Source organism: Manduca sexta, chromosome 8 (genome assembly GCF_014839805.1).
Source record: "Manduca sexta isolate Smith_Timp_Sample1 chromosome 8, JHU_Msex_v1.0, whole genome shotgun sequence".
Taxonomy (NCBI): domain Eukaryota; kingdom Metazoa; phylum Arthropoda; class Insecta; order Lepidoptera; family Sphingidae; genus Manduca; species Manduca sexta.
Genome location: NC_051122.1, coordinates 4247189 through 4261150, shown reverse-complemented (window position 1 = coordinate 4261150; position 13962 = coordinate 4247189). Strand labels below are relative to the sequence as shown.

At 36.9% G+C, this 13962-nt stretch overlaps 1 protein-coding gene across 3 annotated transcripts in view; it reads left to right on the top strand.

The window, feature by feature from the left end:
• The window catches only part of LOC115442728 (furin-like protease 2), a 306129-nt gene that overhangs the window by 177408 nt on the left and 114759 nt on the right, over positions 1 to 13962 (top strand). For 2 of the 3 annotated variants that reach the window (XM_037436542.1, XM_037436541.1), the window contains exon 2: positions 5793 to 5844. The exons of the other annotated variant lie outside the window; for it this stretch is intronic. The gene's annotated coding sequence lies outside the window, so the exon portion shown is untranslated. The remainder of the gene's footprint in view (positions 1 to 5792; positions 5845 to 13962) is intronic. 3 annotated transcript variants of the gene reach the window in all.

Sequence of the window (13962 nt, the reverse complement as noted above, 5' to 3'; positions counted from 1 at the left end):
TTTTATAATGTATAGGAAGACTAATTTTATTTGTCATGCAAATTATATTGTGTCCTGATTGCTTTGTAAAATATATAGCAAAAAGAAGTATGTCGCGTGTTTAATATTGTAATTTATTCTATACCTAGAAAGTGCCATGAACAAACTTCAACAAAACAAAAAAAACTTAGATGAAAGTTAACTAAAGCAGCGATTAATATTCTCCATATAAACTTTATAATGATTAATTTGTAAATAAGAAAATTTAATTACACCATCCCTATAATATAACGTAAAACAAACTAATATTAATAAATGCTAAGAGTATTACTTTTTCGTCGCCTTATTGCATTATTTAGTTTTAGGAAAATGCCTTTGCATGTCAAGTGTTCTCGGGGTGTAACTATTCGGTCCGGACCCGCGAGAGATTTAATTTAAAACGTCTGGCCATCTTGAAGACTGTGCATTTAAGCTATGCAAATTTCACTACTGAACCGTAGTGTTCTGAATGTAACCAGGTATGAAACGTCGGCGTCGTAAGCGAAGTCGGTACGCGACGTTAGTTTTATGGCCGATTCTTGTTCGAGTAGGTGACTTTTAAAGAGGTGTAGATGTGATTTTTAATGAGCATGTTATGTGAGGAAGTGTTATTTGAATATCGTTTTTGTCTGTATATCCTACTTATATTATAAATGCGAAAGTTTGTGAGGATGGATGTATGTTTGTTCTTCTTTCTTAAAAAAATTGATGAACGGATTTTGGTGAAATTTTACAGTAATATTGATTATATATCAGAATAACACATAGGCTACAATTGATGATGATTTTGTGTAATTTGGTTATAATATAACAATATATATTAAGTAAGTCGGAACAAAAAATATCCCGGAAAACTCCTTCACGCGTGCGAAGCCGCGAGGAAAAGCTAGTATGAATAATAAAAGGTAGCGGTTTGTAATTGATTTTAGTGACTGCTAATATGGTGAAAAGATTTTTTAACTTAAAATGGCATACTAAGACTGCCACTCTAAGCCAAAGCTGAGTTATGCTTGGAACGAAGTACGAAAAATAAAAACAAAATAAATTCCCACCTCATATATTTATTTCTAACATAAAAGTGAAAATGTTGAAAATTTTATGCCGTACCGCACCAGCAGGCAAAGTTTCGACCTAATAAACCTTACACGTGTGCCAAAAGATATTTCTCGAAATGAAACACGTCTATTTACAATGGATAGGAACGTGACGTGTTTGGACGTGAATCAAACAAAACTGAAACCTGATTGAAGTACCTGACTCAAATATTTTATGTGAAGATTAAAGCAGTTTCGTGGTTTTACGTGAAGCTAGCTGTTTAGGAAAGTTGTCTACTCATTTGAAATATTGTGCGTGTGCTGACCTAAAAAAAATTGGGTCTGTATATGTGTTTATTAAGATATATTTTAACATTATCTGATATATATTGATTTATATATTTTTCTAGTAGATTAAATTTTATTACCCAATAAATAAATTTGTTATGTACTTATAATGTTTTATTTATTGAATATAATATTCTTTACGATGCCATAAATTTCTTCATAACTTTGTAATGTCTGAAAAAGTACAAATAGAAATATGTATATATTTTACAACCATCGTCACTAATAGATACTCATAACTAACTTCAACTTAATCTGAAGTATGAAAAAGTATGAATTTCTGTTTCACGTATTTTCGAAAAACCATAACGCCATGTTTATAAATATTTATAAATTCGTTTTTCATATTTCAGTCTAAACAAAATTATTACACTTTGTCGCTTAAGAATACACGCATTTAATAAGGGGAAAATGGGCTTTCTCTTAACATAATGAATATTATAATATTTAGGTTCGTGTTTTTGTATTGGTTAGTCATCAGAAATGGATGAACTAATTTTGATGTGGCTGCAGATACAGGACTTGAGAGAGTATTCTGTACCTGTACCTTCCCTCTCTCCTCTCCCATAGAATGTGGCATATAAAATGGCACGGACGTTCGTGTCGTGTTTTATTTTACGTTCTAAGGCCGCTGGGATAGATTTTATAACGGAATAAGACAGCCGAAAACAACTTATAGCTTGTTGAAGAGGAAATGTAATATTTACGATAATATAATATAAGCTCCTATGTCGATAAAATCTTTTTTAGTATGTGTTCTATTTATGTATATTTAGTAACATAAGTAATGGTTTTTCAAGGTATTGTCAGTTGCTTTGTTTGCTCTTCAGTCTTGTGATATGTTGCAAGAACCTACGTTTCAATTTATTGCTAATAAGCAAAATATTTCATAATCGCAAGAAGGTATAGCGGCTTAAATTTCCACTCCGTTTCACTCTATATTCACGAATAAGGTACTAATTTGAAAGGCTGAAAAAAATAAAGGGGGAAATTATTTTACGCTCCATCGGTCGGATAAAACTTAGTAAAAGGTATTTCCGGCACTCGCGGCACCTCTGTTGTAGAAAAAAGAAAGTCCCCAGGCACTACGGAAAGGGAAAACTTTGAAAGGTTTAGAGCGTTACCCTGTCGGGCGCGATATTTTTAATAGAAATATAATTTGTTAAAAACGTAATTATTTTTTTATTGCCTTCGGGCGGTTAATGGTTGCCGTTTGAACTCGACGTTTGGAGAAATTCTTGTTTGATGCGTCAATATTTGTTTCGGGTCAATTGTATTGTATTGTGGGGTCGAGACTGGCTTCAAATTTCTGATATGTACGGCCGAATTTTATTTTGGGTCAGTAGTTTGTTTTTTTTTTGTAGATGAAATATATTCATTGTTAACATTTTCTATAGACTTCTGGCAGAATTGTTTTAAACTGTTTTTTTTATAATAACAAGTAATAATTTATGTAATACAGTTATTTAAAGCAATTATGTAAATAGAGCGATTACGTGATTTACATAGTACGTTTGAGACGATGAATAAAGTTACGAGCCGCGAGTGGATGTCAACACTCGACAGGCGGTCGCGGCGCAGCGTGAGTTTCCTTTGTAAATGATTATCGCCGCGAAACTTTCCACTAGCTCCATACAAATTAATGAACACGAATAATCACGCCCGCTGTTTATTTGCATTAGGCATGAACGTGTATTAGGCTAACATAACGGCTCTGCAAATAACACCGTGAAAAATCCAGCTCGCAACGAAATTCATTAAACTCTAACACAATTTTCGAACAGACATGAACTGTATAACTGGGAGCCGCAATTAAAAGTTTGCTTAGAGAATATATACGCCAACATTTTGATTTAAAGTTTGCGGTTCGGTCCGACACCCGCGCATCCACTCGGCCGACACTCTTTTACAAGCAAAGCACGATTTTAATACACAGTACATCTGCATAATGTGCACTGCTTTGGTATGTAGATTGTGGAATCATCAGCGTGAGATGGGCGTAATGAACATCTCTTTTGTGGCGCGGTCGGTTCGCCCGCGCCGCCGCCTCCGGTGCTTCGAACCCCAGCGCGAACTCACTTGCAAATGAGGTTTCCACGCTTTTGTTGTCAAATACTTAATTAGTGCATTCGGTTTCGAGTGTTATGAATAGTTGTTGGTAATGAAGCCCCGCCTGTTAAAATATAGAACGCGGTTTGTGATTCCACGCAGAATTAGAATCAAGAATCAATCATTTAAATGTTGTTTGTGGTGTGTCATAAACCATTCGGTATTCACTTGATTTATTATGCCTTCGTGTTTGATTAGTATTTATATGACGAAATAATATGTTATTGTGTTTACAATTGAGAAGAAATAATTATTACAACCTGTAGAATAATTAAATATTATTATAATATTTCCTGACCAACGTTGGTCCACGTTAATCCAGCAATATTTTCTGTATGTACTACTCGATTTACATCACGTTTCGAGCCGGCCAGGGGTAGTCGCATTAATTTAATGAAAAGTTTGATATTTTTAATTAATAAACGTGCTGGTGAAGTTTCTGTGGGTCGATATCTGCAACTATAGCATGTTAAGGGTGTGAGTTTGGTTATGTGGTGAACTAAAATTTTGCGCTTTTTTTTGGGTTTATTTTTCGGTTATGTGTAACTGTATGTGTGGATAGGACTGCGGGTAGTTTGGGTGGGCATTCGGGAAGATTATAGTTTTACTAGGTATATTAATTTTAATTATTTTAAATACAAACTAAATGGACATACAGTATTTGCTGGTGGTACTTAAACTAAGCTGCACTTGTTTCTTGGACTGTCAGGTATAGTTGTATATTTTCTGTATAAGATGGAATTCTACTACCGTTCAGAAACCGTCCTATTTTCGCATCTACGTCTGTTACAATTTGCCCCAGTAAAAGTAAAATATAATAAAATATTATAGTTGCTCCATTATACCAGAAATGTATTTCTAAACTGTCTGTCTGATTTTAATAAGTCATGTCACCATGAATACGATTCAATAGATGGAACCGTAACCATTACGCACGAATATAACCATCGAATGTCACAATTAGCCAGTGATACAGCGATGTACGACAATCTGTATGTTTGTAACGGTAATGATAAATTAAAAGGCATTGCAACGTTATTCATTAGTGCGTAATGTTATAATTGGACGGTTTCGGCACCGCATCGCGTAGTGTGATGCGTTATTTTTGGCTTTATAGTTTTGTACGTACCGTCTGCAAATACTACATACAGGTGTTGTTTTAGCGCAAATTTAAAACAGTTTTAATGAGTTAATATGTACGTGTAATGTTATAACACGTGCTTCAATGGAATTGCTTGATACCTATTATCTTGCGTGTCCGTTATCTAAGGAATAACAGGTTTTAATCAATACTGTCCTTATAGAAGACTGCACCAAAATTAACGAGTCAAAATCGCCGATCAATCGCTGATCGCTATTCTAATTTTAATTACTTTTAGGTTTTAGTACCTATTAATGCCGAGATAAGTGAGCCGATTGCCTGATAGTTAACGACGTGAGAAAGAATATTTAAAATGAAAGTAGAGCACGTTCAAACATCCAAAATGTTCAGCTTTATAATATACATTAAACATTCTATCCCGACTCGGATATCTTTCAACCTTTAACAATATGAAATAACGGCGTACATCGAGGTAGAAACCCAACACTCGGGAACTCTGGGTATTATGAGACGCGGTGGTGCCGGGCCGGCGTTGTTGTGCATCGAATTTTAACGTTCATTACGAGTGCACGTGTACTTAAGCGAACTTTACTTTTAAATTTTGTCGCTTAATGTTTTTTGATGCTGTTAGATGTTTAATTTAGATGTAGTTTAATATTTGTGTTAAAGATATATTTTATGTTTTTTTTTTTATATTTTTATCTTAGACTGTGTTTAAGGCATTGGTAGAACCCCAACACTCGGAAACTCTAGGTATTATGAGATGCGGTGGTGCCGGGCCGGCGTTGTGGTTCATCGAATTTTAACGTTCATTACGAGTGCACGTGTACTTAAAGCGAACTTGCCTTTTGAATTTTGTCGCTGAATGTTTTTTGATGCGGCTAGATGTTTAATTTAAATGTAGGTCTTTAATATTTGTGTTAGATATATTTTTTGTATTTATATTTTTATCGTAGACTTTTGTAAGATTTTGGATATTTTCAGACTGTTGTATTATTTAAGAGTTTCGTTTAAAATACTTCTAAGATGCCCGGATTTCGTATTCGCGTCCGTTAAGGTATAGTTTAGCCAATTAGTTGAACACTCAGAGAAGTGTATATTAAGCTTCTGTTCAGAAATAACAAAGTATCCTAATGTTATTTAAAATGTTTAATATTAAGCGTATTTTTTTCTTTTTACAGGTGCTTAATTTTAATCAACTGGAAAACGCAACAAACAGTCCACTTACAGATGGTAAGTTATTTTTGTTTCATTTTTATCTTAATTCCGATGTCATATACAGATATCTTCCACATAGCTGTATCTTTGCCTCATATCAAACCACGTTACACATTATAACAATTTTATGTGTCGGTTATCACTTTGGAAATGAATCTTAGATGATAGGTACCAGTGGCGAAGCGTCCATACAAGCCGATTCCCACCGGCTTCCCTTTTAGGTTTTCGGTGATACTAAACAATATATTTAATAGGCAAATATAAATTTACAACATAATCAGACAGTGGACAATAATTATAATAGCGTAACTTATTAATTAATGATCACTTAATAATGACATCTATCGGTCAATAGCCCGTTGCTTGTTAATTTAATCGATATCGATTACCTATTTTAAATAACGTTAGATGGCGCACCTTGTATTTAGTTCCTCAGAAATTCCGTTACCAAAGAGAAATTGTGACGCTACAGTCGCAAGGTAACCCGCTGTCAAGCGGCTCAATGTCGTAGTATGTTTTTTAATATAGATGGCAGCACTTTGTATGACTTTCTATGCCAGTGTTTGTCGGAATCGTGCGGAAGATATGGGCAAAGGGAACCCGAGCATTTTCGGCTTCACGTTAACCGACTTTGTATAGTTGTCACTTTTTACGTCCATTAAACGTCATAATTTATTATGCTACCAAGTTGCGGTGTTTGTAAATTGTCATATTTTATTTTTTGATAGTTTTGTGATATTTAGTTACCAGCGCTTTGTTTATTTCGAAACTACAAGTAAATGTGTATTATAATGGAATTAACTACTTGTGATCAGTTTAATGTCTACCCTTACGTAAGTATATTATTAGTCTGTAATTTCACATATTAGTATTTAGATGGTTAAATATTTGAAATAGATCTGAAAGTTTTTGATTTCAGACACATAATGTGTGTTAGAAGAAAATAAATATTTACTTATTATATTTTACTGAATTTAAAATAGGACAACGATACAAGCAAAAGTGAACGAATAACTTTTCTTGATTATTTAAATTGATAATTATATAAATTTATCATGTAGGTATATTTAAACTGTTGATCTGTTTGGCGATCGTGATACCTATTTCTATAGGGGGAAATTACATTTACAGTTTTATTATGAAAAAAAAAAAGAAAAGATACTTATAGGGAGGTAGTGTGGTTATAATTTTAATACTAACTTTTGTTGCTGTTATAACAAATTAATAGGTAAATACTTATATTTGTGATTGATGGAAGGAGAATTATCTACATTTATTTTTCGATTTTATAAATGTTTCAATTATTTACGCATAATAGGTTGTTTAGTAGGTATGTCAACGGTAGTCGATTTCGAATCAAGACTAATTTGTTGTCTTAGTTTTTGTTTTTCCATAAATTGCTCCCGATATCTTAAATGACGCCAAATTTTTCACACCGGGTTACCTTTTAAAAAATTTCACCCTTCGCCACTGATAGGTACACCACATTCTGTGTGGGTAAAATGGGTGTCAAATAAAATTAAAATGTATTTTGCGGTTTTTGCATTTACTTTTAACAAACGAGCATAAATAAAAAAAATTGCATATATAATATTAGATGTCAATTTCCGTGTAAGCATCCATTGTGCTCGGTGATAGAGCTGTGATTGTAATGTAGCAATATCGATTCCATCTATATTCCGTCTCTATCAATATAAATGACTATTCGGAGTACGCTGAGCGCGCACGCCCCTACACAAACGATACGCCACCGTATTGACAGTGGCATCGTTTAAAAACGTTCACAGTACTCCTGATTTGAGTCGCGCTTTCCCATGATATTTATGTTAGTTATGTTTATATTATATTTATGCTTTTAGATTATAGGTTCATTGATTGTGCCGTTTGTGTTAAATGAGTTGATTGTGATCATGAAAGGTTTTTGTAAATTGAAATATGGTACCTGCTTTGGTACTGTCTAGCAAAGATCTTTAGGGTCAGTAGGTATTTAGCCAGTAGTGTGCGGGATAGTTTTGTCGACAGTCGGTGGACGCAATGTCTCGCGACGTGTCTCGCATTGTTCGATTTGATTTACACCACAATGAGTTACTTATAATAATAATATTAGCTCAGTACTATATACTGTCCCACTTCTAGGCAAAGGTTTCCTCCACCACTGAAAGGTATTAGGCCTTAGTCCACCATGCTGGTCTAGTGTGGGTTGCCAGACTTCACATACTTCCTTCGAAATTCTTCGAAATATTTAGTCACTTAATTTCTGGAAAAAAGTTGTATCCATTCACCCTAAGCAAAAATCCCCCTAGAATCTTGTAACAAATTGAAGTCTCTTCTATTTTTTCACAATTCACTCTTGTATACAATTACAAAATCCCTAAAGAGCGTCCATTGTGCGCGGCGCTCGCAGTTCGATTGGATTCTCCGCAGAAACTTGTCTGCGAATCTTTTGTTTTGTATATTAGGATCCGTGCTCGACGGGGTTTCAACGAATAGATTCGATTAAACATATTCTCACGCATCTACAAATGGCTGGTTAGAGTCGTATAGCAACTGCGCGTCGCCGATGTCATTTCAAACATAGTTAATAGTAACAATGGGGCAAATCGCATGCAAATAGGACTGTTAAACATTTAAAAACTTACATATGTATCCCAACTTTGTATCGAACCATCCCATTCAAACTATCATCACTAGACTAATCATGGTGCGCTCTTAGTATCCTAATACATTGTACTCGGTGTTATCTAACGGTAAATAGTTCTGTACGTAAACTTTTCATCTGGGAACAGTTGTGAATCGGAACATGGTGTTACAGTGCGACCGAGTGTCCTGCGCCGCACCGCTCCGCCAATATTCCTTCGAGCGGGAAATCCGCCAACTTCTGTTAATCAGAAGAGCATGATGCATCTCAATGTATTATGTCTGTGATGTAGGGGAATGGTAGACAGTCTCGAGATATTAGACATCGACTACTGCTTTTTATTTTATTAGTATTTAAGACTGAGTTATGTTTGATTGATTGATGAGGTTTTCGAAGGTTCAAACTCCACCTTACATTTAGGACAGCACGACGATGCATTTGTGTTTTTCTCATATTGGAGGTATTTATGGACAATGGAAATGTAATGATCAAAACATGGCTTGCAAAACTTAATTTCAATATGCTCGAAAAGGTGTCATGTATAAGCTACAATCTTTTCTTACAATCAATACGTCATCTTAAAAAATCACCACAAAGAAGTACCTTTATTTATCGTTATACACATTATTATTATTACTTAATTATAAAAATGTTTAAAGCAATCACACCCATAAATGAATGTTACATATTACCAAAAATTCCTCGTGAAACCCGTTGCCATCCTACTATCGATACAGAGTTCGTTCAGGATTAAAGCTGACACGACGAAACTTGCTTGAATAGAACGTAGCTCAGTAATAAATATGTGGCGTGCAGTATTAAGTTCGGTCGGGTTCCATTTAGTCTGGTGCATAACTGGTTTAATGACAAAAAGTTGATAAGTACATTTCATATTACAGAAATGTTGCATTTGCCACCAACTTTTCAAGCTATATGGAATATATAAAGTTATTTTACTATTTTTCAAAATTGTTTTTTTTTCTTTATACAGGCACGGTAATGTGACTCCACTGCATTTCATAGTAATTGGAGTGGGGTCCAATAGAATGTCAAATGACGAGAAATGATTACCCTCGGCAGTCGACACTATTATGCCGGCCTGTTGGAATCGAATATACACAGCCTGACCCCGGAACGCGACACACTTACATACGTGGGCCACTATAGCGGGTTTCATCACCTTGTGGTGGTGGTTGCTATCCGCTATAAAATAGGTATATCCTACCTCCAGTAAAATTGAACAAAGGAATTAAACTGATCATTTAATAAGTATGTTCTTTTCACTCTGTTAACAATATTAAGTGCCACTCGGATGAAAACCCCTTACCGTGTAGCCAACGTGCAAAGGTGTAATCTTCCTTGTGTAGCACTGCATTGGAGGTTTTATTCCAAAGTGCGAGACAGCAGGGGACATTGCGTAGATTGTCCACTTTACAGCTACATTCTGCCACGGTTCAAAGATTCACGAAAGATTGGATCCGGACGGAAAGTGTGTGTACGGCACTGCCGGGAATTACTCTGTAATATAATGTAAATTGGATGACCTCCCCGTGAAACTTCTCACGTAAGCACTATCTCCACTATTTCGTTTTTTATCTTGGAACAAAGCAATTTAAAATATATTTATGCGCTCAAATAATGTGAGTTCTAATCTAAAATGCACGATCCCATTATGAACACTCTATAGATTATGAAGAACACCGTTAAAAAGTATTTAATTGTCATTTGACCCTTACAAAGCGGCCATTAAAGACGGCAATTAAACAAGTTAAAAATAAACACGCACCATTTTGCAAAAAAAAAACACTCGTGAACTTTGTTTTTGTAGGGCTTAATTGAAATAATATTCCTTTGTCCCCTCGGCAAAGGAGATTGAGGGCGGGACGTGCGGCATTCTTGTTGTTTTTTCCCCTCTCGAACAAATGAGAAATACTTTTCTCTTTGTGACATACGACGCCCGTCGTCGGCCGGTGGCCGCGCGATGGCTAAGTACGGACAAAATAGAAAAACGGTCGCACGTACTCGCCTGGCGGTGTGCTTCTTGCGCTATTTGCTGCGCGGTTTCTGTCCCCGGAAGTCTTAGTTCTTGCCTAATTAAATTTCGCCTTTTAAGTGCTTTCAGTTGAACGGAATGCTTAACAAGTTCGTACCAACTTTTGGATGCAAACATTTTCCCCACTAGCTTAATTTGCATTACACGTCTTATTAAATTTGTTCGTGATGTTAGTTTCGAGTAGTGCGGGATTTTGTGCTAATAGCTTATGCAACTTGTAATAGTTTTAGTACAATATTGTGTGTAAGTATTTAATGCATATTTTCGAACTTTCAAATCCTCCTCCTTGCGTCGATGTCTTCAATGCTGAGGGTCGTGAACTTTCAAAACATTTCGCAATTCAAATAGTCGACAAAGTAATATCCTTGTTCAAGTAGTGAAATCTCAAAATGACTATACATTCGCGCGGTCAACCCGAAAAGCGCTATCGTGTCGTCACAAGTGCCACAGAATTCACAACGGCAGCGCCAGATGCGCAAAATCGGTCAAGTGGCGTCCGCCGAACGGAAATCGGTCGCGTCACCGCATCGCTGTGCGGACCGCTCGATTGTAAACTTAAACTTGGCGAATATTCCCGAACGACGTCGGACGTAAACATCATTCGGTTGTAACACCACTAATAAACGGTGTTAGAGCATTATGTTGATTATACAGTGCCCTCTGTTATTGGCGGGGTGGCCGGCGCGCTGCGTACTGGCGGACTAATCTGGCACGGCGGGCAAACGCTCTGCCTGATATTAGTCCGATAAATTTCTGCTTGTTTTAGACTGTTTACACATTAGTGTTTTCGCTGTTGGTGCGGACGATGCGGCTGTCGTAATCTGTGTGCTGTTCAAGTTGCTTGTCCGATTTAGCGTGGACCGGATAGTAACTGATTATGTTGTATGTTGTTTCATAATAATGTTTCTTTCAGTCGCATTTTTTTTATAAATGTTACTATGAATAACTTGGCTACTTTTGCGCTGGTAATTTGCTTCCATGAAAAATAATGCAATTTGTTTGTCAGATTTTTAAATAGATGGCGCTGGAATCGTACATGTGGCGCTATGAATCGGTCCAGTGTTTTAGGGACTTTTGAAACGGCAAAAGTATTTTACGCGGGCGTAGCAGCGAGCAACACCTAATCCCGTATAAGTGCGGACAGTACAGAAATTAATGACATTTATGTCGTAATTTGTGTCGTAGTTTAAACCAGGCCTTTCATATGTGCTTAGACACTTGCCGCACTATTTATTCATAAACTATTCATAGCGTGATTGTGTACTAATAATATCAACTGCGTCTGAATATGAGCATTACATCAACATCCAATAAGTTTCCTCTCAGAACTTAGCTCTACTATATCTTTGAGTATGTAAAACCCATTATCTTTCTAAATGGCGCCAAAGATTTTGCTGTCTGCGCTTAAATACTTATCTGGAATATAACTAAGGCATCAAAGGAATCGGCAATCCAGAGCATTCAGGATAAAAACCTATGAGATAGGTTGATTATTGCCGTCCACTTTATCAAACATTCGCGTCGATCTGAAGAGCTCTTTATTCCTTACCAGCCGCTGGATTCGGACCTCTTTTGTTCGAGCAAAAAGGGGTTCACCTTCATGAGTTTTTTTTGTTTTGGCGTGGGCGGCGGCGCTCTTAAAGTACATAAATACGACGAAAATCCTTAACGTGCTGTATTATTTATGGCAGTAGTCAGCTGATCAGGTTTTTAATTTAGACTGTTATAATTTTGATGTGTTTCGAAGTAAAACTAATTACAAGGGAGCAAGTAACTGGGATAAAAAGGAACTATTTATTAACCCAGGACATGATCTACGCACGTGCCAAATTTCATTCAGATCCGTTCAGTTGTTAGTGAGTTTTATTCTAACATACACCATCATTTTGCTGGTGGTAGGATATATTTTATATCCGCCCGGATAGCGATCACTATATACAAGGTTTAAAACCCGCCATAGTAGCCCACGTTAGTGTGTCGCGTTCCAGGATCAACCTGTGTATATTTGGTTTCAACATGCCGGCATAATTGTGTCGACTGTCGAGGGGTAATCATCTCTCGTCCGTCGACATTCTATTGGACTCCACTCCACTTACCATCAGGTGTGGTGGGGTCACTATCGTGCACGTAAAAAAAAAATCCAAACATTTTCATTTATAATATTATTAAGATTAACATAAGATTAGATTACAACTTTTATTATTAAATTGTAACAGTGAATAAATCAACCCGCTGACCCCGACACTTATATTTCTTCTAATGAAAAATGATTGCGTGACCACGACAACATAAAATTACATATAATGACAGTCAATTAAAACCAAGTTGTATAAATCATTGTTATATTCTTATTTATAGCGAACGTACTTCTGCCCGCACCGTCGTCGTCAACAACTTATTTGACACCATATCGCTATAGGATACTACTCCAATGACATTTAAATAATCATACATGAAATTGTGCCCGAATCTTTTAAAACATTATTAGTTTATTTAACACGTGCGAATTCTAAAACCCGCGGTGTCCTTCTTCGGTGCGGACCGTTCCATATACGTAGAAGAAGGCCACCTTGGGTTTTGATATGCCGGTGATGGGTATAGATTAGAGACTCGGCCCAATGCTTGCTCGGATGATGTTATACTCCACAGAGTCGACATTGGACTGTAAGACGGGTGAAAAAAAAAAACCTAGCCGAATTTCGACCACGGCGGTCAATCTCAACAGAGGTCAGCAAGGTACGCAGGATATATTATAGTGCACAAGTGTGTGCACAATACACAGGTGCACGCTCTGTTCCTTCACTCTCATAGTTCGGTGAGACGGCAAGCCAACATTACCGGAGAGAGATCAGGCGCTGGACCAACGGCTTTGCGTGCTTTCGTAGGCACGGGGGTATCACACCGCCAACTTCCTGACTCCGAGCTGCGTCTGAGTAATTTTTAAGATGCAAAAACCCAGTCACATTTATTTTGGCCCGACCCGGGATTCGAACCCAGGACCTTAGCGCGGTAGTCGCATTTGTACTTTGTACAATTACAACTACGCCACCGAGGCAGTCCAAGACCGGTGAAACCAACATATCCGTTCCATTCACCCCCAAAGTGATGGTAGCGATAACGCATTTTGGCCAGCGGAAAATTAAAAAAAGGGGATAAAAGATGTTAATGCGGCAATGGTCTATCTCCAAATTCATCCAACTGTATACAACCATTTATAGCTGGCTAATAAATATCATGATGCCTGCCTCGGTGGCGTAGTTGTATTGCACGTCCGGTACAATAGCGCTCTGAGGTCCTGGGTTCGAATCCCGGGTCGGGCAAAGTGATATTTGGGTTTTTCTGCTCAGTATCAGCCCGGAGTCTGGAATTTGTGCCCGATATGGCGATAGGCCCGCCCCTATCACATCATGGGACGGAACATACTTGGCGAAAAGTGGGTGCC